This window comes from Osmerus eperlanus, chromosome 16, assembly GCF_963692335.1.
Source record: "Osmerus eperlanus chromosome 16, fOsmEpe2.1, whole genome shotgun sequence".
Classification (NCBI taxonomy): domain Eukaryota; kingdom Metazoa; phylum Chordata; class Actinopteri; order Osmeriformes; family Osmeridae; genus Osmerus; species Osmerus eperlanus.
The window spans coordinates 8,725,583-8,753,065 of record NC_085033.1 but is presented as its reverse complement, the minus strand read 5'-3'; the positions used below and the strand labels follow the sequence as shown (position 1 = coordinate 8,753,065).

Sequence of the window (27,483 nt, the reverse complement as noted above, 5' to 3'; positions counted from 1 at the left end):
GCAGGAAGGGGGTCAAGTGTCAGTTCAATATATGTTCCAGAACCTCGACTACAGTACATGAACTAGGTGGGGAACACCTTAAAACTTAAGAATGTTTTGTTTATCTTGAAAGAGTAGCAATGTCCCCGGCTACATTTCCCAGCAATGTGTTGTCTTATCTAAATGTTCACAGACATTCAACCTCAAAATTAACAAAGATAATAGTTTCAAGAGAGATTTACACTATTAGAAACATCCAGTCATCCAGTTGAAGAATGATTAAATTACCTTCTACTACCGTAAATGTGAGCAGCAAAAACAAACTCTCAAGCTCTGTAACTCTGTACGCTCCGCATGAACACATCTCAACACATTTCCAATTGATTAAGCCTGGAGGTTCAAATGTTTCAGTAAACCTTCTGTCTTTGTTGAGCAGCTATGTTTCAAAAATATGCAGGTTTGGTTTAGTCTCAAATTAATGTCCACAGTAATGTTGCTTTCAGTAATGTGTGTAACCACCAGACAAAAAAATGATCACTCTACAAATAAAGCAACCTTATAAAATGTGAAAGTGAGTGTACTCCTCCTTGCCTCTTTCAAGTTGTATTAGGTAGGGCTGCTGGGTGCTACTCACAGCTATAATAAGCATGCCCAGACAAACACACATTCCATTCTGTAGTTTTGTGGTCTTCGGTGTCTAGTATGTATCCCCCCATGACCAAACACACACTGCTCTAACTGGATAAAATCCCTCAAAACAGGACTTTTAGAGGTACAGTAATGTCTGCTTGTGATCGGAGGTGATGGTTGTCTGAGTAATATCTTAGTGTACGGCTGCTATCTATTTAGTTTTACAACTCTTGTCTGCCATAAATGATCTTAAAAATACTTATTTTATTTGAAAAAAAGGAGAAATACAATTTAGTGACTTGTCAATTAACTTGAGTTTTTGTGAGGACAACCAATGGATTTCAACAGGTCCTGTGAAACAAATTATTACTCTTTTCAAAGGCATTACAGATTTAGGGTGGTGTTACTTCACATTCAACATGGGACATGGGAAGGGTTCCATCCATTCTAAAAGTGGGTATGCATGCACATGAAGAACTACTGTGGAAATATACCACTTCATCTTTTACAGTACATCAATTGTGTGCTTGGCAAGAAGTAAATGTATATTTTGAAGAAAGGACTCAAATTAAAGTTGGCTCATGTAGCAAAATTGGATTGTGGACAATGTTTTCAAGACATTTATGTTTATATAGCAATTCTGGTTTGATCCATGTTTAGTATGGATACTTATTATAGAATAATTACAATTTATTGTAGAATCTTTTGGTACATGTAGGCAGTAAATACCTTGGGTCACACAATCATGTGGTTTCAACTACAGATAAATGTGCCAGAATTCAGTCTTGCTGAAAATGTCGACCACTTATGAAAAAGAGGATTTACTGTACAAGAAGCCTTCAGATCATTCAAACATTGTTGGAAATCAAACAGTTTCATTATGTCTACAGAGCTAAAGGCACATCACCAGAGTGCAGGAAGTAAGTGTATTGGTTCAGACACATGGCATCTGTTTAAGACAGACCTAGATGAAAACATAGCATCTAGTATTCTTACAGTGCGACTGTGATTGAAAATCACAATCTGGTTTTCATTTGAAAAAAACTGACTGCCATTACACTATCAACAGACAGTCTTTCAACATCACTAAGAAAAATGGCAGGGCCTATAGCCCTAGCTGCCACCTGTGCCTTCACTCTTTGTTCCAGTGATCTTAACATTAATTGTTTTCAGATTTCCTCACAAAAGTGCTTCCACCCAAAATATATTTCAGGAAACTATTCAGATCTGGAAAGCATTTCATCTTAGCCAATAAAGCATTCATATTACAGTATGGAAGAATTATATACTAGTAGTCAATCCCTTTTTCCATAGTGCTCATGAATTCAGGACATTTCTGAAATAGCTGCTCCACCCCTCCAATCATGCTGCATTAGGTGCCAGGTCCTTTAGATTCAGCTCCATCTATTGCAAGATGATGTTGGTCAAAGCAAAACAATAAAGGAAGCATTTGTTTCCAAAAAGCCTTTTTAAGTTTTTTTTTTTTTTTAACTGCAATCTACATTTGAACATCTCTTAGCCTATATCTAACATCAGATGAGAACGGATGCCGTAACTAAGGACCTTCAGTGATTTATCTTACAGGAGATAATGGGCGGGCCCTGACCACTTTCAAGCATGGTGATTTGTTGAACGAAAGATTTTCCGGTGTCTGTTTCCTCTAGTCGCGGTTCAGGTTCGAGACGCATGCCCAGCCTCCCAACGGCGCACGGCTCGCGGGGAATCGAATGGTCTCCGCTTTTTCATGAAAGCCCATACAACTTCAGTCTGAGGGCTGGGCTTAGGGGGAGCGGATCAGAAGGGCCCAGTTTGACTGTACGAAGAAATCAATACTGTTTCACTTATGGCTCTCTAGTACAAATTTATCACATATTTTTGTGGATTGTGGAAAGGACCAAATTTTGTATAAAGTCCGTTTTGTACAACTGTGGGCGTTCACGATGGAAATGCAAAGGTGGTCCACAAGGTGGAAAACGAAAAGGTGGCTTTGGAACTCCAGTCTAACCACTTTCGTCACTCTATCTTTAATTCTGCAGACCGCCAATGTCAGAGCAGGTAAGAAGTGTCAGGGAAGGACACATTTCTGCGCCGCATCATCCACCTTGAGTGCATCCTTATCATATACAGGAATATCATAGGTAGAATAGGTAGAATATCATATTCTACCTATCAACTCACGGTATTGCATCTATAGAGCCACAATTACATCACTCACTGACAGCCAACATGGAAAAATGATTAAGTTGAATTTTAAGTTGAATTTAGTTTCTAAAACATTTTTAGCTGGGCAAATCAAATAATCTTCCCATACCTGGTTTAATTGGTTATGGGAAAGTATTTGAACATAGACAAGTGAAGTTGTTGTATTCCATTTTGAAGATAAAACATTTTCCAAAAGGGAGAAATGGCCATTTTCAAACAAATGATGCACCCTCTCAGTAGCCTAGTACTTCTGTCGTAGGCACCCGTTCATGTGCAGTCATCTCCAATTGAGCGAGCTCACAGCGTGACTCGCGGTACGTGGCAGATTGATGTGATGGGGCAGAAATAAAACTGCGCCCAGAGCTCTCTCGGGCGACAGTTTTAAAGGGTTTTGCCAAACAAATATTCTTTGTTTGCGCTTGGTGGTCCGGTAGGTGTGTGTGGATGGGCATTGAAAGAGGGATTTCATTGGGTCAAGATAGCTGTTACACATCAGGCTACCTCAGAATTCTGTAGCCAATAAAGTTGAGCAGCCACTTGCTTAACAATCTGCTATCTGTTTCCTCTGTACAATCCATCGAATATAGATCGTTTTACGCATCAGTATTGGCTGTCTTTTTCTTGACTCTTTGAAACTTATGTTGAAACTCTTTCCTTGAAACGTATGGGCTTTCTGATTCGTTATTTGAAAACGGTGTTGCTTTAAAACTGCCCGTTTATTTGCTTGATATTTGTAATGACTTGGCTGTAAATTATGGTGGTGCTTGCCATTTGCGGACTTCTGCACTAAACTGACAGCTGTCAACACTCTTCGATGTCAGATAACACTCCATGCTCTACTTTCACAATTTTACGATCTATTTGCACTAATCTGGTGATGTGGTATAATCCATATGACATACAGTACAAGATAATGTGACATGCGACAAGGAGGCATGGACGTTATCTTCTGGAAGTGAAGTACATATACTGTCCTGAACGATCACCGTTTCTCCACACTATCCTGGTTCCCACTAAGTCCAATAAGGGGCGTTGATGGAAAAAAAATCTCTGGTGTATTTCCCCACTTTTAAGTTGCCTACTTACAATATGTAGGTCAGACCAGCTGCTTCTTTCTAGTGACTACAGATCCTTTTGAGAATAAATAAATTGCATGTATTTGTACTTATGTATTTATTTTGTTAGGCTGTTTATCAGCCAAAACACAAGATAACTAAAAGGATCTGAAAGATATATCAATGCTCATTTTGAATTTACTATAGACTTCAAGTCTATATACATGATATTGCTCTGGCAGCCCAGAATATTGTCTTCAGTTATCCTTGCCGGTTCTTATGTTGAATTACTTCATGCTTTATTAATGAGCACACTGTATATTACAAAGCTGTTACAATGTTACATACAGTGGGTTGCCATCTTTGACTATGTGCCATAACCTGCTACCATGATGCAATTCCCTCTGGATAGTACCACTTCCACCACCTCCCCACAAATTAATTTAAAATGAATGCATCATGTATTTGTTTATTGTCAGTCGTATTGAAAATTGATTATTGACGAGAAACAATCCAAAATGAACCAAACACCACAGTGGCATGGCTTGCCTATAGTGCCCTCCTACTTTCCTGCATCTGATATTTAAAATAACCATAATTGCATGATGTGCAAGCAAACATTTACAGGCTTTCCAGTGTACTGTAATTGCTACTCATGCTGCCAACTCTCAGTAGATGGCAGTGACAACAAATGTCCCAGGGAGACAAATGTTTCAAGGAGTCAGGCAAAAGCTTATCAGTAGTGCCTACCAAAAAAATATTAACTGAGATGACTACTACATGGGTGCTGAACTTATCTTCAAAAGATCTGTGTAACTATTTGAGGGTGAAAAGCTTCAAGTTTAAAATGCCAGAATTTTAGTTAACTGTGCCTTTCTTGTCTTGTTTAGAGGTAGTCTAAGTTCTGTTGCTTTCTTGGGAAAGCCTTTCCTCAGATGGTTTTAACAGAAGTGTCACGTGTCAGTACGTGCAGCGCTCCCTCAGAGGAAGTATGCTCCTCGGCTGTGTTAGTGGCTTGTTAACATGGCAGGACATATATCACTGTCTCCTAGAAAAGCCATGCTGAAGTGTCACTGAAATGCGCTATTGTGAGGTGCGGGATTGTTGAAGTTTACTTCTCAAACATGCTGGTGGAGACAGTATAACTACTGAGGGACTCAGCATTTGGACAAGTGAAGTTATTTAAGCTTCGAAAGTGGGTACAGCCTTTACTATTAGAATAGTGTGGGGAGGGAGAGAGGGGAAACGGAAGGAGAAGCATTATAAAGATGTCGATAACAGTCGTATAACTCTACGTCTTGAAGATGAAATGCTTTTAATACGCTTTGCATGCTCATTTAGAGTCTTTAATGGTTTTTGGATAACGCCTGCTTTTGGAGTGCTTCTGTGAGGAGGTGGTTGGGATGGAAGAGGGGAGTGGAGGAGGTGGGGAGGGGTGGTGGTAGTGGGGGTGGGGGGGAGGGCAATTCCTGGCCAATTCAGCACATCTGGAATATATGAGGCCTTGAGGTATGCAGTAATGCAGAAAGGCATTCTGAAACTCACAAAGAGACCTTTAGTTCAGACTCTTTTTTGAGGAACCAGTAGCTCTGTATTCTGGACAGTGTACAGAAGAGCTACTCCCCGCGTTATGGGGAATTTTGAGATACATTTTTGCCCAACATTTGCAGTTGCCTCTACCCAGCACGTACACTAGAAACGCTAAATCCACTGCTGTCCACAGTACAAAATAAGACAGACGAATCATCCTTTCTAAATTTATCATCAGGGATCACAAAACATTAGATCCTGTATTTGTACATTGTGTACAATTTCAAATGATATGCAATTACTCAAGTAGCACAGATTTATCACAGCTACTTTTGCTAAATGTCTTTCTCAAGAGTCTTTATATATATTCAAATGTATATTTTATTTAGATAAAAATATATATATTTGGGAATCACTAAAATCACTTGCCGCTGTCCATTGCTAATAATGTGAAAATCCAATCCATTTCCAATGAAAATATATTTTTTAAATTAAATAGACCCACATTCAAGAAAAACTTTTTGAACAAAGGGTGCTTGATGAATCATTCAAGTGTTGTTTGGTCACGTGTGAACTGTGAAGATTTGGACATTCTTGGTTTGGCCCCATGTGTTTTTAAGTGGAGGGGTGCCGGTACCATAATGTGTTCAACATGCTAACTGACTCCGCCTCTTAGACCCCCACCTGGCGACAGAAATGGAACAGGAACTGTCGGATCAGCACTTCCTGGCTTCACAAACCAGATGTTTGGAAAATAATTAAACAGTTAAATATTTACTTAAAAAGCTTTTTAAAAGAACAAAAAAAAAACATAGCATGTGACATAATTGAACTGATAGCAGGTTAAAGTCAATTTAAAGTATATATTTTCCATGTACTGTATGCACAGCTTCTGCAGTGTTTAATACAATGTCAGCCTTCTCTAGACATCTCTAATCGGTTCCATTTCTGTTCCCTATGCAGTTTTTGTTGGAGCTAAATTCTTTTTTTTGTTGTGGTATTAGAGGAAAGACTGAGGCTTACTGTGTCATGGACCATAAAGAGGCTTCATCATGGCTTGTTTAAAGGATCTCAGGAGTGTAAATTAAGAGTGAGATCAAAAAAGATTTCCACCATTTGGTGATCAGGGAGATTCCACAACAAATCCAGATCACATCTTTTCTGCAAAATAGTTCCCAGTGGGGCGATGAGAAGACTGTTGAGCCATTGTTTGTTGTCACTGAGTCTTTGAAGAATCTGCATCCTGTCTCGTGACCCAGGGATGGGAGGGATGTCCAGACAAGATGATCTTAGCCTTAGCTTTTGTGTTGTTAGGTATTGTTAGGACAGAATATTGCAGTGCATGATCTTATGCAGCATGTGAGAAAGCTTTCCTGAAACTGAGATCAATTGATGGTTGTTTGATGGGACATCTGAGATTTGACAACACAATTGCCATGTGTGTGTTTCTCTGGCTTCATTTGTTAGATTGTTTTAGATTGTTTTATAGCTGTGCTGTTTTAGTGGTTCGTAAAACAAAACAGGGCTGCTAATGTTAAAATCAAACAAGTTATTCACAAAGCTAAGTCTGAATGAGGAATGCAGTCAGAAAGGATGCTTAGTTTGTAGTGCTGCTAAGTGTTTTATAGTTTGTTATGGCATGTATCCCTGTCCTCTGAAATTCATGCCCAATTTCATAATGGAGTTTAATGTAGTCCTCATCACCCAAGTATAAGTGCGGCTGCTTTATATTCTACACACTACATGTTACCAATAAAAAAACAACTCCAAACACCTCCTAAAGATATTTCTCCAAAACCATTGGCAGCAGTATTCAAACATAGCTCCCAAGGAACTATTAGTCATGGTTAAAGGATGGTTATGTGTTGCAGATATGTTGTTCAGATGTTGGAAGTTTAAACAGATTGACACTGATTGATGGGGACGGCAGTGGTGTGCATAGGCACGGTGCAAGAACTAACTGCTACTGTCAAGGAACAGACTTAGCTTGAAAGGATTTTTTCAAACCCCAACTTAAATGGAAACCTTAAATGCTCTACATCCCTGTACGTTAAGTATTATCTATAGCTGCAGTCATGACCTTCTAAAAAATGGCACACTGTCCCTCTTTGCTTTTTTAACGACTGCAAAGGTGAACGCAAGACAGTGCTACATAAATCAGTGGGTAACTGGGATGTTGTCATGTTAGTTAAGACCCTGTGTGTGTACCCTCCTTTTAAACGTATCCTATTAGGCTTCCTTAAATTCCCCATAATCACACCGTAAATCTACTTGTGCTAGAGGATGAAGGACCGAGAGATACAAAGAGAGAAAGAACGAGAGCGGAAAGGAAGAGGGAGCGAGAATAACCAAGACGAGAGTCACAGTTTAAACAGTTCAAGAGAAAGAGAGAGTAGAAAGTGAGACTGAACATATTCTCCTGTGGAACTGGATGCGAGATCTGAACTGTAGTCTTCCAGTTTCTGTTCCATTATGAGCCTGGCTGCAGAGTTAAACTGCCTGTAAAAGTCACCCCCCACTGTGTTTGCCTCTCTACCAAAGGCCCATTGAGCAGCACCACAGGGTTTTATCACGAGACCCTGGAGCTTTGTAGATAGAACCAGGACAAGGGGCTCGATGACGGCTCCTAAGACTTTTACTGCGACACTGCTCAAGTTTCTAATAAAAAACTGATTGGATGAATTGACATATTTGGCAAACTGGCAGTAGCTAGGGAATGGGTGTGGTAAAAATATACATATATTACAATCTTAGTGTTTGTTCTACTTTTCGAATTGAGACTATTGTGTTTTGTGTTTTGTATGTTCTCTGCAGTGTCAGGCAATAGATAATACAAAATAAAACAAATGTTTCTTTTAAGACAACGTTGCTCCACTGTTCCTCCTCCTGCGTGTTACCATAGCATTTACAGGGAAACTCCTTCAGTACTGATCTGTTTTCTCTTACAGCTGACCCTGTGGATGTACTCAAGGCTCTGGACTTTCACAGCTCTCCTGAGGGTGTCGAGAAAACAGCAGGATTCTGTACAGTCCGGAGAGGGTCCAAACCCGACGTAGCCTTCCGAGTGAGGAAGCAGGCACAGATAAGCGCTCCCACCAAGCAGCTCTTCCCAGGTAACATCTCACCTCACCAACATGTCATCACCATGGCAGGCTGTTGACTTTACGCTTTTATCAAGACTGACATTTGTAGGTGGATCCTGCCTGCAGCGATATTTTGTGACTACTGTACACACATCTACATCTATTTGCCAAGGTTTTCATTGAGTTGGCTACTGGTTCAAACTGTACTTTGTGATCCAATAATGTGACAATGATAAATTACAGAGGTGAAGCGATCATGACTCAAGCAAACAATCTAGCTGTATAACTTGGACACATATCAATTCATTCCTTGTGTTCAGTCATATATCCAGTTGTCATCCCCTTCGGCAATGTTCCCAGTAGAATGGTCTTAGGTTAAGAATGAATGGGGAAAGAGGACTTCATTGAATGTAAATTTGTGTCTGCAATCTTTTATTGTTGGAAAGGCAGGTATGGCAGATAAAGTTGCCCACTTGGCCTATAAAATATGAATACTGTATACACATTTACTGGGAACAGGGTCTCGTTAAATAAATGTTCCCAGTCTGTGTGCGCTGGTCATCTTCCAAACTGTCTCAATTACAAAGACAAAAAGGCACAACATTTAAGAGTTTAAATTAACAATCAGATTTCTGTGATTTTTAGCAGCAAATCCTGCTAGCAAACCATATGCTTTTAGGACTGGAAAACAAGCTGTCATAGTGTTCTCAGTCTGAATAGTGCAATTTGTCTTATAAATCATCTGTAGCCTATTATTTTATCAGTGAACTTTATTAATGATTACATTTGTAAAATTGATCTTTTTCACACACCTAGTAAATGTAACGCTGCCTTAACTTCTAATTCTTTTCAGGTTAAACCAAGGTTATTTTAAAACAAAATACTTTCTTCAACGGTACACAAACTGTGGTTTAGTTTTAGTATGCCTCATCAAAGACTACTCTTGAGCTGAAATTGGATAATTGTTACATAACACTACTTCTCTCACTTATAAATAGAACACTTTACCATGAATACTTATAAATTATGCAGTGCTTGTATGAGCCATCTACTGTATTAGCTCTTGGGTCTATGACTGCAGATCTTACCAGAGACCAATCTGACTTCACCCTGTACTGTTTCCCTGGACCAGGAGGAGTATTCCCTGAGGATTTCTCTATCCTGTTCACCATCAAGCCAAAGGCTGGCATCCAGTCCTTCCTGCTGTCTGTGTACAACCAGCAGGGCATCCAGAAGCTGGGTGTGGAAGTGGGCCGCGCACCTGTCTTCCTGTATGAGGACCAACATGGCAAACCCGCACCCGAGGAGTACCCCCTTTTCCGCACAATCAACCTCGCGGACGGAAAGTAAGTGACGATTATGTGGTGAGGGATGATATTGGTGATCACTTTGTTTATTGGTGTCTGATGTGTACATGTGAACTACTGTATTAGACTGTTTTAGACATATAAACCACTGAATGTTGCACAGACATGTTTTACGGTAACTTCTGAAGAGGGCGAGGTTGTGCTTACTTTACAATACTAGGACTTTAGCCTACAGTATTTCAGTGGTCAGAGTCAAGGAACAGTCTGCATTTACTTGGCGCATTGCAAAGTAACCACATCTCAGCTAACAGTCGTGGTGAACAAAACCAATACTGCGATGTACTATGATACTACAATAATACTACAGTGCAAATACTGTGCAATAGTTTCATTACACAGTTCAGTATTATATTATACCAGCTATTATACCAATATATGTGTTATTGTATTTACATTACATTTACATTTAGTCATTTAGCAGAAGTTCTTAACCAGAGCGACTTACAGTAAGTACAGGGACATTCTCCCCGAGGCAAGTAGGGTGAAGTGCCTTGCCCAAGGACACAACGTCATTTGGCATGGCCAGGAATTGAACCAACAACCTTCTAATTAATAGCCCGACTCCCTAACCGCTCAGCCATCTGACCCCCCCTACATTGAAAACATTAAGCATTATCAGTCAAACAAACAATAATGTAGCTGAAAAAAAGTAATCAAATCATCAGTCAGTCCTCCCAAAATAGTCAGCGTAATAGTCTGTCTTTTTCCAAAATGATTCACAGTGTGGTTTTTGATTTGCAATAAAACTATGGGCTCAACCATCATAAATTGCATAACCATAAAATGACTATCCTGACAATGAGACAGTGGAGCTAATATGAAACACTAAAACATGTCTGATGCTATTGTCTGAAGCAGAATTAAATGTGATCCTCATGGGTGATAAAAAATATATATTTATAAATGGACAATTTCTCTGCTTTGCTTGCGTAAATGAGAGTCAAGTACATTTTTTCCTATTAGTTTACCCATTGTTGATTAATTAGCTTTTTTTCATCTTACAGTATACTGTGGATCTTCCTGATAATCTCTTATTGTTTGAACTATGTAGGTGGCATCGTGTAGCAATCAGTGTGGAGAAGAAAAGTGTGACCCTCATTGTGGACTGTAAGAAGAAGCTCACCAGGCCACTTGGCAGGAGTGACCGAGCTGTCATCAACACAGAGGGCATCACTGTCTTTGGAACGAGAATCCTTGATGAAGATGTCTTTGAGGTAAAGCCCTCTGTGGTTCCTCTTTCTCATTGATACTGCATGTTTTTCCAATACTAGCCTCAGTTGAGAGTCTGGCTCACCCTAAGTCATTGTTCCTGCTTTAGTTCAGTTGATTCCGCAGATATTTTTCTTTGGAGGCTTGGAATTATGTAGAGTTGTAGTTCTATAAACATAACTTTAAACTCATAAACATATCCAAAAACTTTTTTTGGATATGTTCATTGTTGGACGTCCCATAGTTATTTCATTATCGAATTGTACGTTTATTTGCCAATTTTTTGGGAATCGAATAGGATTTGAGACAAACGCCTAAATGGCTTGAAATATAAAGGATAAAAAATTCCGTCAGTTGCAGATTATAATTTTTGTAAAGATCAAAATGGTTAAGTCAGTTTTATCACAAGTACTGTAGCTTTGAGCACTATGGAAAATGTGAGCTGGATGTTCTCTAAAAAAGACAATGGCTCTAACTTTGATGTGTGCTCCTGGAATGCTTGCTAACAAGAACTGCTACTTGCCTGCAGGTCAGAGATGTCTTTGAACAGTCGAGCCATTTGAAAAAGGATCCTTTACTTCCTCACTTAGTTCAGGGTGGTATTGTAATGCTACTTAATACTGACCCTATAACTGAGAGGTCAGAGACCAGGGTTCACAGCTCTTAATATCCAATATGAATTTTTTTCTTGGTTTTCTACTGTTTGTGCACATTGTAGTGACTATATTGGCATGAGAACCAAGGGTAAGTATGTAAAATGGTTCACTTTTACTCAATTAGATTTGACCACAGATAGTTTTAATTCTGGTTTGAGGCCAATGTTGGTCTTGTTTGGGTGTTCTGTGTTTGAACATAAATTAAGCCAAATGGAGTGGAATTACAAAGGAATTTGAGCATTTTCTCTGTTTAGAAACAAGGAGAGGGGAACATGATTTTGTTTGTCCCAGGGGTAGATGTGTTCGCACGTTTGTAAGTGGTTTATGACAGAGCAAATCATCCAGTGGTAGCTGTGGTGACCATAGTGCAGGCTGTGGAGCTATTTCTTAAACTGTAATTATTTCCACTTCAACTTTAATAGCCTTGGGTTTGTTGATTGCAATCTGGCTATTTGTAAGCAAACGACACACTAATGACCAACCCAGAAAAAAACTTGCATACACAGAAATATCTACTAATATCTGGTTATAGTTGTGTAGAAGGATCTGAAATGTGTTAGCCATCCAGTCACTGTGGCCTGTCTTTTGCCAATGTCTTGCACAGTCTCCATGGTGTACTAAGTGCTTGCAAATGCAGATGTTGAGAGCAGCCAAATAGTAACCTTAATCCTTTAAGCACATTTTGAAGGAGGTCCAACAGCATGGATTAAATATGCTGTAGCTTTGTAAATCAATTAAGATGTTAGAAATGTTATATATTAAGACCAAGCATGTGTTGCTATTACGCACTCCATTAGTATTACAAATGTACAATGTTACAATTTTGTAAACATACTTTGTATGAACACATAGTACACAGTTGAAATTCGATGCATTTTTGAAGGTGTTCAAGGTTTATCATGATTAATTAATGAAAATGATTAATCTCTTGTCAAGTGTGGGCAGTCTCACTTTCTCTGGGACATTTGGCAAAATAGTTTGTGCTGGCAGATAATAAATAGTTCCTCGCTTCCCAATTGATACCAATTATCACTCAACATGGGGAGTCAGGTGTCTGAGCGGTTAGGGAAGCGGGCTAGTAATCAGAAGGTTGCCAGTTCGATTCCCGGCCGTGCCAAAATGACGTTGTGTCCTTGGGCAAGGCACTTCACCCTACTTGCCTCGGGGGAATGTCCCTGTACTTACTGTAAGTCGCTCTGGATAAGAGCGTCTGCTAAATGACTAAATGTAAATGTAACATGAGACATGTGTTAGACATTCTGTGGTGTGGCAATCAGTCAAGATCACCACGAACAGGCTATTATCAACTCACTGTAATCAGGGTATTGTCCTTGTGATGTATTTTTTTAGGCAACAGAACATGAAAACGGATTTGATTTATTTTTGTAAGGATCACATTTCTACACATTATGTTTTTTTGGTACACTGTATAAGATGATGAATTGGTTTTAACAGCCCTTGTGTGACAAAGTCTGTTTAGGAGATGACATTGGCCCCTCGATAGGAACCCTACAGTATCTTGTTTTGTGTCTGTCAGCTTGTTACTTAACTGATATTATGTAACTACCATGCACAGTTTAGTCAAATACAAGAGAATTGTTTAGCTAATGAGAAATCAATAACAAATCATGGCTCACTGTAAAGGTGTTTATCAGATTAAGGGGAAAGGAAACATGAGCATTAGAGCCTTGTAGGGTAAACTGTGAAAACATTGATTATACTTCCAGAATATGCCTCTTTTGTAGCTGTGGCCACGAGCATGTGGTTACCTTACTGCTGCAGATTGCATAACCAGGTGTTAGGTCTGGAAGCAGAAGGAAGAGTGAAGGCTAGGGGAAAATATGATCAGTGTGTGCTTTGTCTTGGCTCAATCCTCACAGCTGTTTAAAAGATATGGCCTCTGACTGGGCCCCTAAAAGTTTTCTCCTCTTTCAAACCAAAGCCACGAAATGTGCAAGCTGAAATCATCTGCACCCTTCTGTCTCGTTCTCTCTGTCCTTTAGTAGGGACAAAGGCTACTTAATTGTTGTCGGTCTGGAGTTGTTGATAGTAGAGACAGGGGAAGCGAGAAGGTTAGAGAGAGAAACAAAGATGAGAGAAAGTAATCGAGAAAGATGAAATAGAATGATGAGAGAGAAAGAAAGATGAAAGTTGAGACAAAGACCAAGAGAGGAAATTAAAGGGAAGAGAGAAAACGAGAAAGAGAGTGAGAAAGTTTCCTAGCAGGTGGATTGAAAGTTGTTGTCCTGGCAGGAACATCTTGTTCCATGGAATATGACAGCTCTCCCTGAGTTGTCACATTCCATGTCAGTGAGACTGTTGGCATATGCACGTAGACATCCTTGTTTTAATTAGTATCACTGTATAAAGATTATATTTTTGTAGACAGACTGCACCCATGCCTCGTGGACCCTAAATTACGACTACATGTTCACTGTGGTTGCAATCAAGCTTCTTTATTTAACAAAGAGTTGATTCATGTGACTTGCAATCATCAACCTTGCTATCAAATGATCAATTCAAGTCCATCAGAGACACTGACTGTCTCTCCACCTTCAAGAAAAGGCTCAAGACGCACTTGTTCCGGGAGTACAACGGTACTTAGGAATGGTTCGCTTGACCTGATGTTAGTTTCCTCAAGGATCACAATGACTCTTGCTTAGAGACTTGTTGCTCTTGTGGTTAGTGGTAACTGACTTAAATTTTTGTACTCGCTGTGATATATTGTTTTTATTATTGTTGCTTGCTTTTTTCCACAGGTACACTTGCACTTATAGCAGTTCATGTTGTTTAATTGTAACTTGTTTAACTACATGCTCTTATGGTTCTTCCCTTTGGCACTTATTTTGGTTGTTCACAATGTGTGCTCCATGTTTTGGCTACTCGCAATGTTTTGTGGCTATCTCGTTGTTATGATCAGTGACCTATGCACTTTGTAAAGCTCTCTCTTGGAAGTCGCTTTGGATAAAAGCGTCTGCTAAATGAATAAATGTAAATGTAAGTGCAAGTTGAAAGTTAGAGTTTGGTGAATGAAATTCTTTTGCATTTCTGCTCTGGTCTCTGTGCCCCCCCCCCCCCCCCCCCCCGCCTCCTGTTGATCCCCAGCTAGATTACTGACCATTCATCATGCACCTGGACATGCCTCATAAGATGTTACAGCCACCACCACCCCATTCCTCCCTCTGATGTACCGTCCTCTTGTCTCTAAATCTCAGCTCTGCCCCTCCCCCCCCCCCCCCCCTCCCGGAGCCTCTTGACTCAGCCAAACCGTCCCAGTGAGCGTCCCAGTACACAGTGCAGAGGCTGCAAGTCGAGCTCTATGGTGCTCATGACTTCCTGCTGCTGATGGGAGAGAGCATGTCAAATGTGAGTGTGGAGGTGGCCAGCTACAAAAGTCCAAAAAAGTCATTGGAAGGATGGTTTTTGTGAGCTACTACCCGGGAAAGGGCATGAATATGTAATCTGCACATGGCATCGGTCTGTTTCCAATACTTAAAAAGAAACTTTAAACCTAGCTTTGACCACAAAGGCTGCATTTGATGAAGGCTGGGAAAAATCTGGAGATTATTAGACTCCTTCTTTGTCTTTTTCTATTCCTTGGTCAATAGTTGTCCTTGCCTGTCTAGGGTTCTGATGGAGCTTGTTCACTTCCCAGGGAGCAGTCAGGCTAGGTGTTTGGAACATTGAGTTCAGGGGTGGGTGGATGGTTAGTGGGGAAGGGAGAAGGGGAAGGACTGAGAGAGAAAACAGATGCATGTCCAAATGACTCAGGTGCAGAGAAGAAAAGAAAAAAAGGAAAATGGCCATACTGTAGGTGTGGGGAAAGGGGTGGATGTGTGTAAGAGGAGTGCGTGGATGTGTAACTCTAAGTGCTGCCTCTGAACTGTCTAGCAGGCCCCATGTTGCATGGGAAGAGAGTCACGGCCAGGTCAGGTAGATGACAGGCCGAAGTACCTGGCCTTCTTCTTGGGCCGTAATTACAGAGTTTGAGGAGTCTTGGTCAGGCCAGGTGAACAAAGGTCTCAACTAACATGTCAATACAGAGAACACAAGGATAAATTGAGTGTGGGTGTTGTAAGGTAGTATTTATGTCAAATGAACTGATTTGTTTTGGGCAAACTCACCAAATCCAACACCTCCTTTTCGAGTGAGTGTGCTTGTTTTTCCGTGGCCCATGATGCCTTGAGCATATTTCCAGACTTTACAGATGCTTTAATTTCACTACGTCTTTACTAGACTGTTTACCTTTACTTTTGCTATAATATGCACCTGGACCCCGAACCTAAAGGCATGTACAGTATCTTGTTCAGTTTCTTCTTAAAACCCAGTTCAGTACATGACACTTTTTGGTACAACATTAAGAACCTTCTAACCTGTGGTATAATCATTCTTACTTATATCCATTGCAGTGGCATGAGCTAGTTGTGAATCTAACATAAACACACCAGATATCTGTTATCTGTTGCTTCTCAATACCATTATTGTATGGCAGAATTGTCACAAAGTTACCTCCACCGCTGAAAAACATAACAATAACTTGTTGACCTTTTGCTTGGCAGAGCAGTAGCAAACAGCTGTGGACCACAGATGACTCCAGTTTGGGGTCAAGCTCTTGAAGGGGGGTGAGAAGGGTGGCTATGAGGTAATGCCGTCTGGTCAGCCTCTCTGCTCTTTGATCTCCCTCCACTCACTCAAAGTGCCCTTTTCTGAGCAGCGTTTTGGAGCCCACTTTTCATGTCATACTAGAAAGGTCGTGCCAGGGCGGGATTTCATGGTCTGCTGAGGCCTTTTAATATGTCCCACTTGTGGGTGACCAGCTGAGGTGGCAGATTGCCAGATATTGGCTTTTCTTGTTCCCAGGGGATTTAAACAATGTTGCAATACTTTAGAATGGATGAAAACGTCACTCAGTCGAGGGGAAACACTGCACTGACTTGCTGTGTTGTGAGTTTACACACGCTCTACACAGTGCAGGGACTAGCTACTGTAGATCTGACAGTCGATCCATCTGTCTGTGTATCTCTGCCAAGCCTCTGTCCAGTGCCAGGACAGCACCCCATATTTTTACTTGCATTCTTAGCCGTCTGGAGGAGGTGCCAGACAGATGCATAACCCAGACAATTACAAGACAAACAGACAGGCAGAGTCACTGATAGACAGACAGACAGACAGGCAGTGACAGACAAACACAGGCAGGCAGGCAGACAGACAGACACAGGAAGACGGAGAGACTGAGACAGGGGAGGGGATGGGGACAGACAGGCAGATGGAAAAAGAGATGCCTTGCCATCACAAATGAGATGCAGCTATCTCTCCGTAAGATTGATAGCTTTTTCCTTTCATACAAAAGACTTGTAGAGAACAGAATTGTGGTGTTCGGCAATGGAGAGAGCTGTTGAGGGAGAATAGGTACAGTAGGAGCCGGTCTGGGTGTTTGTGACTCCATAGGTAGAGCATGTCCATAAAAATCATGTCTGTTTATGTGGACTGGCTGTCATTCAGGGGGTTGTCAACTACCCAAGGAAGGCTAGCTGTTGAAGTTTACTGGCCACGCATGATGGAAGCACAGGGTTGTGAATATATAATGTGTTCCAGAGGGTTAAGTCCATACAGATGGAGCCCCTGTAATTGAATGTAATCTGCATTGATGTGTTTCCTCTAAAGAGGCCACCCTGCTCGCCTGGGCATGGGCCCTCCTTTGACTGCATATCAGCCTGGCCTAGCCACTTAGAGTATTTACCTGATGGTTCATCCCCTTACTTATTAATGCTACGATGTGTGTTCGTCCAGAAACCCCTCGATACCCTTGGCAGCAGGCCAGGTCAAGCTAGGTCAGTTGAGGTTCTCTGTGGTCTGGTCGGGTGATGGTAGTTAACATTCTCCACAGCAGCCTCTAAGAAAGTTCCTGGAGGAGAAATTCCTTGGGATAAGATCATGCAACAAAGGGCCCTTGGCCTCCAGTAGGGTGGGAGTGGGGATCAAATTTCCTTTTCCAAATGCTCATGAAAAACAGGCGGCCTCAGATATTTTCACATAAGTACAGACTTGGTTATTTATCTTCCCATTCCTCATGCAGTAAAGCAGGATGATGCTGTGAAACGGGACTCTACCTTCCTAATGGCCAGGCGAGGGACTGGACAAGAGGGTTTTAGAAACGGTTGCAGACACCCGCCCTATTCAACATGTGCACACACCAGTCTGACACAATCTCCCCTCGCCCTTTCTTGTTTTCTTAGCTGAGCGCCCAGTCTGCATTCTTTCTTTCTTTCTTTCACTCAGTCTGTCAGAGAGCGTGTGAGTGGTCTCAGACCAGGAGGAAAACCGCTGCTAGATATTCTGATGACAGCGCCCGGTTCAGTCTTAAGGGCCCATGAATGCATTTGATCTTCCCGGGCTACTGTGGCCGTTGTTCCACACATGGATCTCGAACTTATTCGGACAATTGCTTGTTTGTTTTCCACCCTTGTAAGAAAATGTGTTACGTTTCGCAATTTCTATACTGTATCGCGTGTATACATTTGGATTTTAGCAATACGAGCCATCTTGGTTCAAATGACCCACTTTCTTTGAATACTTTTCGAATGAAGGACCCTTCACCACCCTTAGCCAGTCGAGACCAGAAACACATTTTGTCATCCTTTCACATTCTCCTACCAGTACAGTAGAGCTACCGGGGGTCTATTCAGAGAAGAGGTGTGCTCAGCTCACACCCCAGTAGCCTCAGAGCTCCTCAAGGTAACAGTGACCTGTGTTGACATGCTCTCTTCCTCATGTTCCTCCAGGGTGACATCCAGCAGCTGCTGATTGTAGCGGACCCCAGGGCGGCCTATGACTACTGTGAACACTACAGCCCGGACTGTGAAACCCCCCACCAGGACATCCCACAGGCCCAGGAACCTGAGGATGAGGTCAGTGTCTTGGGAGGGGAGGGGAGGGAGGGTAAATGTGGGTTGTGGTGGGTTACAGAGGTCGGAAAGGGCATTTGGGGGTTCTTTGGTCATGTGACTCTTCACATAGTTCAGTGGCATAGATCACAAGGCTACAAGGCTTGTACTTTTGTCACTTTGCAAACACAGTATTAAACTCTTCTCAGTGTGTGGAGGCAGGTAACAGGGCTTATTGAGGGGATGTTTTAGGGACTTCCAATCTGGCAAGGCTTACGTCACAGAGATCATCTCCTCCAAGTTCTCACAGAAAATGAATGTGTTCCATGTATTTGTTGCCATTTCTCAATCCAGTGAATCTGCTACTGGTACAAGATGCACTTGTATTTCAAAGCAACCCTTGTGTTTTTACTCATCTGGCCAATTTAAGTTTTATGGTTAACTGTCTCCACTGGACCAATCATAGAATCTTACAAAGACTCTTTAACCAATCCTTCTAACTCAAACTCAAGTCTGAGGCTTTTTATTCACTATTTCAATTCCTCTTTCTGCCTGACATTTTCCGACAGTATTTCACTAAATAACTGATGAGCTCACACTGGAAACTTTCCTTCTTCCCTGCCATGAAGTCTGAGCCTACTTTGGAGTGGTCTTGTGATTTATATCACTAATGAGTTCTCCAGGCTCTGCCTCCTCTCTCGGGGAAATATCAGCTTTTCCTTCCACAGTGAAAGTTCCCAATACCTGGAAAAGCAGAGTTATATCTTTGGGCAGCTAAAGGTACATTTCAATTACAACACAATGGTAAATCAGGCAAAAAACACAGTTCTGTGTATGAAAATATGTCCAAAGATTGGTAGCTAGAAGCTCCTGGAGAGGTCATGTAAAATGATGCTTCATTGCTCATTCTCTGCTGGAATCCAAGACACAAAACCTGACATGACTAAACCGACAATAATGAGTATGTTAGACAGTAATGCCAGTTGTATTTATCTCTAAACAAGTATTTCTGACCAGGGGAGGGACCATTCTGAAGAAAAGTCATGGAAATATGTAGAGCATGACTTTGACCCTGGCCTCAATCAAATATGCCCCTGACCCCTACCCCATAATCCTTTGCAGTAGACAGCCACATGTCTAGAGGAACAGTAGAGGAGAAGGGGGGCGGGGCTTTTTTATGAGCACACTTCAATATTTATGCCTTTCATCCAGCTCTCTCGCCTGTGGTGGCAACGGCCTTAGGCTTGGCCAAGCACTTCAGGTCCATAAATCTACTCTTGTCCACTCAACTCTCTCTTTTTCTCTGTCTCTCTCTCTGTCTCGTGCTCTGTCTCTCTCTCTCTCTGTCTCTCTCTCTGTCTCTCTCTCTGTCTCATGCTCTGTCTCTCTCTCTGTCTCATGCTCTGTCTTTGACTGGCCAGTTGTTCTCTCTGGCCTCTCTTCCACAGCCAGTGGAAGACAGCCAACCCATCAGGCCTTGGGTCTTTTATTATTTTTACGAGCTCAGCAGTTGTACTGGGACTAATATTTATCCCCCTCTGATAGACAGAGAGATATCAGGGGCTCGCCTGTTAACTTAATCTGCCTTGCCTTTGTTTTGACTGCCCTTGCCTTTTTTATGGAAGGAAATTAAGGTTAAAGAGACCTCAATGAGCAGTTGGACAACGTTGGTTCATTCATTATGTTTTACAATCTGTGATGTTTGATCTGTTGTTTCATTCAACACACCTATGCTTGGATCAAAAGACAAGTTTGAAAATGTGGACTTTTTCAGCATGAGGCTCTATAGCAACCTTTCATCTGTAAGTCAACACTACTACGGTATACAGTTTTACCCACAAAACACACATGCACTAGATGGCCACTGTTTAAGAGAGCCCATTAGAATGGGCCAGAGGCTATCATTTGTTGTACGAGAAATAGTGGAGGAGTATACATTTTCATTGGCACCACATTAACCCGCTAACATCCTGTTTTATGCAAACAGAGACTTTACTGCAATTCTCATGGTTACAGACATAAACCTCTCAAAAGGTTATATAAAACAAAACTGGGTTAACCAGTTCATTTCATCCATTATGTGAAATATTCAGTATGTATGGTTTTTATTTCACTCATAATGGATTAAATGTTTTTTTTAACTGTTTTTCTGGAAGTGACTTCAAGTTGACCTCCTTTAGCCATGTAAATGTTATGTCTGACTGACATAGTATAATCCTTTTGAGTTGAAAAGGGACTTTATTTACATGTGTGAACTAACTCTTTGCTTGCTCTGACTCTTCCTTTCATGTCTAGTACAATTCCTATGACTTAGAGTACAATGAGTTCTATGACTACGCTGAGGGAGAGGTAGGCACTGAAACTGCCACAACTGACGCAACCAAACCTGAAAAAGAGGTAAAATATACACCCACAGACGCCCCCCCCCCACACACAAACACACACACATTGTTTTGTCATGTGGTCTCTTCCTGTCATTGATGTCGACCCCTAGCCTGCCCCTGTCTCAGGCAGTGTGGCCATCTTTCATTACCTTGTCTATCACAGCTCCTCCCATCATAGGCAGCCTGTCTCTTTTTCACTCCCCCCAGAACCTTTCATCTTAAGCCTCCCAAACTCCTTTTCCCCCCAACCCACCTTCTCACTCTTTCAGCATTAGCACACCATTAGAGTTAGCATCTACGGAAAGTTTGTGTTTTAAGGGGAATGTCATTATTTGAGAAATTCTTAAGAAATATATCTTCTCTGTCTCCCACTCTCTCTCCAGGAGGCTATTGTAGATGAAGAGTACTATGGTGGTGGGTTAGACTACGGAGCAGTGGACGACAGTCAACCTGAGAACCCCACTGACACAGCCAGCCCAGCCAAGGTACTGTCTGAACACTACCACAAAATGCTCAGCACACTTTTGTCTTTAATTCAACAGTTTTAATAAAAATAGGAGAAACACCAAAAATGGTATACCAAAAGGATGCAGTTCATATAAAATGATAAACCTTCTCACTCTGTCAGCATTAGCACACCATTAGAGTTAGCATTCTTCGGAAAGTTTGTGTTTTAAGGGGAATGTCATTATTTGAGAAATTCTTAAAAAAAATATCTTCTCTGTCTCCCACTCTCTCTCCAGGAGGCTATTGTAGATGAAGAGTACTATGGTGGTGGGTTAGACTACGGAGCAGTGGACGACAGTCAACCTGAGAACCCCACTGACACAGCCAGCCCAGCCAAGGTACTGTCTGAACACTACCACAAAACGCTCAGCACACTTTAACTCAACAGTTTTAATAAAAATAGGAGAAAGACCAAAAATGGTATACCAAAAGGATGCAGTTCATATAAAATGATAAACCCAGAACAGAATTAAAGCATATGCACTTGATAATTACAATAAAGTACACGTGGAAAAGGTTTGAACAAATCTACTGTTGACATTTGCTTCCTTGGAGGTTGAACCAAGTTAGCAGCTTACTGTTTAAACAAATAAGTCTTATCTTGATGGTGATATAGATAAAAGAAAACTCATGAACTGTGACCAATGGAAAACGAGCGAGCACATCTCTCATCTCCCATGTTGTCTCCTACCCAGAACTTGGCAGATCTTTTCTTAATTTGTGCTAAACCATCACATAAAACGTGGCATAATAAAGAACATCCGGGTTTAAACTGAAAAAATATGCAGGCAGGCATCCGCCTGCCAAATGCCTGTGTTTCATCATATCCCTTTAGGGGGTAACATATACCAGGACAAGATGCTCATTAGACAAGCAGCAGGATTGCCTCGTGAAGACAAAGCACGGCCAGTCCATTGTGAAACATGTTTGTTCCCCCATGTACAAATATGTACTGTAATGGAACAAAGCCTATAGTGATTGGAGTCTTACCTGTGTGAGCAGCCATGGTTCTGGTCCATCCCCCCTGGGTAGAGAGATAGGAATGTTCAGAGGTAGGGATGGGTATCGAGAACCGGTTCTTGTTTAGAACAAGCACTGCACAAGCAGGAATTGATAAGGAATCGGAATTGTTAAAATCTTATCAATACTCATCCCTATTCAGAGGGGAACACATCAGGGAGGCACATCTGACCTCCTAGAGGTTGTTGGGTCCATGCCAGAAGTGTGGTTTTGGTTCAAACGTCTACTGTTACAAGGGAACAAGAACAATATCATGAGCCAACGTGGATGTTCCCCTGCTAAACTCTTAGTCCTATCACCACCACATTATTCTTGAATTATGTCTTTCAATCTTTAGACAAACTTTTAATTAACCAAAGTCATTAACCATGTTTGTTTCTAAACATGTATGATGTGCGCCTTTTATTGATTTGAAATAAAATTGTTCTAAATGCCCTCATAATGTCCCATGTCACATGTGATGTAAATACTGTAATATACATTATATTACTGGTTGCTTTCTTATTTACTATGAAACTTTATATTTTTGGACATAACATTGTGTCCAAAAATTCTCTTGAGGTCTAACTTTGAGACAGCTGAAGCATCAGTATGAATGCTTAAACTGTGAAATCATGTGAAGGTTTAATCTATTCACATGCTTTATAATTGCAATAACCCCCCCCCCCCCCTCCATTTTCCCTCCCCTCATCCACCTGACACCATGGTCGGTCTCTATTGGTTCAGAACTACGAAGAGGAAATCGGAGTGAGGCAGGTGGGGGTGGAACCAACTGTTGTCGTGGAAACGCCCGCACCCGGGAAATCTATAGATAGCGCGGACCCTGAAGCTGACTCGTATGATTTCAAGGAATACTACGTGAAGGAGGAAGACACCAAAGAGCTGGACAATCCTCAGTATGACTATGACGCCTATGGCGATTATGTGAACCCCAGAGAAACCAAACCTACCAGCGAGGATGAGTTTGGGCCCGGGGTCCCTGCTAAGACGGACATCACAGAGAGCAGTGTAAGTAGGGTTCTTGATGTGGTGGGCTGCTGAGGTGGCTCCGTGGCCAGGTTGGGAACACCTACTGTACTCTCCACTTGTTTTTCAATGGTTTGCTTACTCCCAAAAATGGTCACACACTAGACCGTGTGTGATACTCTCATGCCGACGCTTTCTTTCTCTAAGGTAGACGCACGCATACCTTCTCCATCTCATTTTACACACGTGTTGACCTAGTGTTCAGCTTAGAAATGCACGTCCCACCCCTTGAGCCCCTGGCCCGTGACTTCCTGTCAACCACTTTTATTTCACCATCTTATCCAGCATGTTTATCTGAAACTAAACACACAGATGACCAAGTGGTTTGTCAGCAGTTCTGTTTTGTCTCGAACACCACACCACAAGAGTGGACAATTCCCCCGCAGCTCTCACCAGGGTGGTCAACTCTCTCCCTGACAGCGCTGCTGTCTCCGAGACAGGAAGTGACATGATCCCTGTCTGAACACAAGCTCAGTCTGTGTCTGCCCAGGCATTCATCTTGTATCTGGCCTCATATGGGTCCTTTCCACTGGACCAAACTCCATTTTGTTTTCTGGGTGTTCTGTTTTGCCCCTCCTGAATGTAGACAGTGCACATTCTCCAGGCCTGTAGTCACTAGGTGGTTTCTAAGTTCCTCTTGCATGAAGTCACTGTGTGAATAGTGTCAGGTAGCTCCCCTAACTTCATGTGCAGGGTTTATTTCTGTCTGTGGTTGAAAAAAGATTAATACATAGGAGTCAGACCAAAGCCCAAATTATAGAGCCTTACTCTACTTACCAATTATTGTGGTTAACTGTTCCTACTGATGGAACAAGTATGGGAGAAACAGCTATTAAACTACTTAATTCAACAGTAGCACTACTCAGAATTCTGACAAGCTCTTTTTACATGTTAAATATGCTGTATTGGACACTGTCCCCTGTTAAACTGAGGACACTCAGTTGGGTCCCTGGTTTATTGGTTTTAACGCAGAACTTTGGTGCCATTGTCAGTCTTTGATGTTGCCTCAGAAGCTGCACCCTGGGCCTGCCTTTGTACTGGGATAAACACAAGCTCATCACTTTCAGAGGAGTTCATCTTGTCTTTGTTGTGTTTGCAGGTGTCTGGCGGTACCAGCTATCTGGGAGAGAAGGGAGAGAAGGGCGAGCCAGCCGTCATTGAGCCGGTATGTGTACCCCCACAGTCACTGTTGTCCTATTCATGCCATTTTTCTATATTCTTCCCCATCTTCTCCCTGTTGTGTGTAAACTCTGTCCCAATGGAATATTCATTTAGTCATATACTGTACATCTCCTTAGCAGCATGAAGCATTTCTCAATACGAGTCTGTTACAATATACAATGATAGTGAATTCGATGTCAAGGGTCTAACACAAAAAGATGGTCTTAGTCTGAGGACCTTGTTTTCCAGTCTGCTAAGTTCACAATCTTTTCAAGTGGATGAAGTGATTGTTTTTACATACTGTATGCCTCTTACAAACTGTGTCATAGCTACCAGGGATGAATCTCCAGATTCACTGAACTAACAGGGTGGCTACAGTGAAATTCTCCACTGTGTATTCCCCTATAGTTGAAAGAAAGTGATTACTCAGCTGGTTAGCTAGTGAAATAAGCCCCTAGACATCTTCTTTGAGTCTCTTCTCCTTGGAATCCCCTCTATTTTCTTCTATACTGCACTGCCTGTAGGTTTACTGCCTGCTTTAAAAGCTACTGTATCCATTTTTTTTCCTCATCCAGGGGATGCTTATAGAAGGACCCCAAGGAGTCCCCGGCCAGGCAGTGAGTATCACATTCTCCTCCCCGTCTGCTTCCACACATGGAGAACCGTTAAAGCAGGGGAAAATGTCTGACTGGAAAAAACTTGAGTCCTGCTAGCCTGTAAAGAGAGAGCAGCAAGACAGTGGGAAGTGTGTGTGTGTGTGCGTGTGTGTTCGTGTGTGTTTGTGTGTGTGCATGTGTGTATGTCTGTGTCTACGGTTGAGAGATTAAATGTGGTGGTGGTAGTGCTGGTTCCTGTAGCTAGTCTGCAGTGGTAAGCTGGTGTGCTGTGGTTTGTGATATGTATGGCTTAAGTGTGTGTGTGTCTTTCCAGGGTCTTCCTGGTACCCCAGGCTTGCAGGGTCCCCCAGGCCCCCATGGAGATCATGGTGAGAGGGTAAGTTGAGAGCTGCCGTCATGCAGGGATTCTAGAATGTTCCATATGCTCCACAGTGAAACTCTTTTGGTTTGTCCGTGGAAGTTACCGCATGGCACCTTAACTATCACGCCCTTCTAAACCACAAAGCAACAATTGCAGTAAATAATTTAAAAAGCCAAGTGTGATCCAAATTGAGTTCATATTGGCTGAAAAATAAAACATACAAAAAAACATTGTAAGAATTGGTAAGATAATAATGACCCATTCTGCCTTAGTTAAAAAAAAAGAAAAGAAAACGACAGCAAATAAACAGTAATAGTTAATTTTTTATTTGTTTCTGACTTTAATGCTCTTTTTGGTAGCTTTCTGTACAATCTTGTACAGGATGGGGGGGTGGGGGGAGGGATAATTGGACACAGTTTTCTGCTGCAGAGGAAGCGAGTGAGGGGGGGAGTGAGGGAGTGGGCTAGGTGAGGAAGACACATGGGGATAGAGAAACCAGATATGCCTGTAAACCCAGCTCTCATTATGCCCGGCATTTTGTGAGTGGTGAGACACACAGTTTCGTTGGTGGCTCGCATAGCAAAGCATTATGGAGACACGACTTGAAGTACATGAAGAGGCCAGCTCCTCAGCGTGTCAACATCCTTTTCTCAGGACTGCGGGATCCGACCCATTACGCTGATTGATTGGTAGACAGAGTGTAAGTGGACGTCCCACTCTTGATCCCCACTTGTTTTCCCATATGTGGTGAACCCCCCCCCCCCCCACACACACACACACACACACACTCACAAGCTAGAGGGGTTAACCCTAGGAATACCTCCTTGGAGAGAGTCAGACACACCCACCTCATCGCTCACGTGGCCTCCTTCGATACAAAAGTCTTTTTGTTTCGAAAGGTCAAAATAGTCCGAAAATATTTAGCTGATCCTCAATTCCCCTCCGTTTCCTCCCCAGAGGAGGCTTTTCACTGAAACGCTAAAGGGTGATTAAAAGTGACGCATCCGTGTGGTATTGTGGGGTTTCGGAAAGCCGGGGTCCCCTAGATTCCACGTTTGATCAGCACATTTCTCACACATCCCCCCCCCCCCTTCATCCATCCCATCCCCACCAGTCCAGCGTTGCAGTGTCCCTGTGAACACTAGATGGCGCAGTGTTTTCTGTGAGCCATCGAGGAATGTGCTTTCCCCCCCTGGATGAGCAGAGGCAGTGGAGGCAGTGGAGGCAGTGGAGGCAGTGGAGGCAGTGGAGGCAGTGGAGGCAGTCAGTCATTCACACATGGGAACGATTTGAAGCATCAGTCTGAAAGTTGGGCGTGTGACGAGCCTGCTAAAGAGATCTGAGCTCTGGAAACTCCGTCCATGTTATTTATGACGACTCTCAACTGTAGCCTGCTTCTTTATTTGTTGGAAAAAACTGTATATAATCAGTTCAGCATCTGGCCTATTTGATCTCACCACCAGCAAAGTATACCATAGCCAAGCTGATGTTTGTATGTAAACGACAGGGTGGGTGTTTAAAGTTGGGATATTTTATAGAATGTGTTCAAGTTGACTCTTTAGTCATGTGATAAAGTTGGACAATGATAGATCCACATTGGTGGTTTATTGACCCACTGTAAAGGCTTAACACGCTGACCAGCCTCAATGCTTATTGTCACAGGTCAGATAAATACACCAAGAGAGTGTACTCTGTTCATTGTCACAAAGCAAACGCTTTTTGGTATTCATCCCATGTATTTTCTGACTGCCTCTCTCTCTCTTTCTCTCTCTCTCTTTCTGTCTCCCGCTCTCCTTCCCTCCTCTATTGTCC

General features: G+C 42.0%; 1 pseudogene; it reads left to right on the top strand.

Annotated features, from left to right (window-relative positions):
* Window positions 1–2,299: 2,299 nt before the first annotated feature.
* Window positions 2,300–27,483, top strand: part of LOC134037127 (collagen alpha-1(XI) chain-like) — a 55,425-nt pseudogene continuing 30,241 nt past the window's right edge.